This window comes from Trachymyrmex septentrionalis, unplaced genomic scaffold (assembly GCF_001594115.1).
Source record: "Trachymyrmex septentrionalis isolate Tsep2-gDNA-1 unplaced genomic scaffold, Tsep1.0 scaffold60, whole genome shotgun sequence".
Classification (NCBI taxonomy): Eukaryota; Metazoa; Arthropoda; class Insecta; order Hymenoptera; family Formicidae; genus Trachymyrmex; species Trachymyrmex septentrionalis.
In genome coordinates this window covers 6,071,354-6,073,354 of record NW_017305779.1, presented here as the reverse complement: position 1 = coordinate 6,073,354, position 2,001 = coordinate 6,071,354, and positions in this window count along the sequence as shown.

Here is a 2,001-nt window from a genome sequence, read left to right as displayed (position 1 = left end):
CTACAGATGTATAATAATTTTTAATATATATTAGATGTATGTGGATACATATAAATTGTCAAATTACAATAAAATTAGTATAAAGAGATCAATATTATATCAATGTTTATATCATTTAAGCTTTCAATAAAATCCTTTTATTTTTAAGTTTACTTATATATATATATAAATAAAGAAAATAGATGAATTAAACATATTAAGAGAAAAATTTGACCATTTACGAAATAGAATTTACCGAATACGACGCAACGAAGTCCTCCAGTTAGCAATTAGCAGACGATTTATTTTTATAAAGTGAATGAAAATGTTCGATTTTTGTATAGTTAATAACAAGCAAAGTGACGTTTATTAACATGTATGCCGAATCAATGAAGCGAAACGGATTCAATTGTATATTAATTGTACGACAGAGATTATCTCTAGGTAATTAGCCTAGCCAGATAATATATACAAACGAAATCGTAAAAATTTAAATTTGTTCAAAGAAAATGCAGGAGAGAATAAAAATGGCAAAAGGACAGTCATATTTTTTTTCTAATTGTTCGAATTTTTTATTAAATAATCTAGGATAAAAAATAGCAATAAATTGACATTTTTGCATCCAATTGTTATAATATTAGTTTTTCTTTCTGTAATAATAATAACTTAATAATGTACTAATAATAGCTTTATAATATAATAATAATAATAATAATAATAATAATAATGAAGTCATGTATATCGGTATATATATTTGAGGAATCTTTGTCATTTTTATTCATCCTACAATTTTCTTTACGCAGGCCTGTGCAATTAGGCATATGACAGAAAATCCAAAGCCCAAATTTTGTTGCAGATCTAGGGAAGAAATTATTTTTTAACTGTAGACTAGCGAAGATCGTCCAAAGATGAAGCCCAAAAAATATTTTTACAAAGACGAAAGCACACGCATAGAGAAAGCGCATATCTATATATTATACATATACATATAGTATATACATTTTACAAAATATATATATATATACATATATATATATATTTTTTAATCGAGCGAGAAACGCGTTTACTTTAAGAGAAAGCAACATTATTAGTATCTAGTCGATTTGTAATATTTTCGTTTTTGAAAGCCCGTTTTATAGTCACAACGACGAGAGGAAAACAATTTTTATATATACATATTACACGGTGATAAACACACGCGATTATATATTTCTTATATCGATTTTTCAAGGTGTAACGAATCGTATAATCGAATGGTAGATTAATGACTATAGCTTAGAATTGCCGCTAATGTGACAAAGGTAATGTACGCTCCGCACAATAAAACATTTTTAATTAAATTTTATAGAGCATTAATTTTTTTGCTTTGTTAAAAATTATAATATATAAATATAAAATTACAGCGCTAATGATAAACTCTCATTTGTACCTGTTTTCTTTTATTTGATATTTTTGACAGTTATTTAATCATATATAATTTAATTTTGTTAAATAAATACACCTTGTCTGAAAAATATACATCAGATATAGAGAAATCAAAAGAAGGTTATTTTCTTTTCAAAATGGAAGAAATCAAGAGATATGATACATTGCTTATTTATTATAGTTTCGTAACGTAATACGTTGTTGCAAAATTAATGAGAAAAATTATAATGCGAGAGATCGCATATAAGGCAATTATTACTTAAAATAAATATTGATTTAGTTTAATTTAACAAAGAAGATAATATTAAATAATTCTATAGCAGAGTATAGCAAATAAGATAATTTTTGAAAATACTGATTATTTAGAAAGTACCGTTATTAATAATTCTAGTGACATTTCTCATTAATTCTAGCAGAGATATATATATTACAATTATTTTTAAGCTGAATTTCAGCTGCTATTTTTTCAATTTCAATTTTTTTAGTATATAAAGTGGGGAATTTCTTTATTTTTATAAGAATCCTTGACTGTGGGCGACACAGTCCTGCTGCTTCCTGCGAGAGCACATCAACTACAGAGTAACAATACTTCTTATA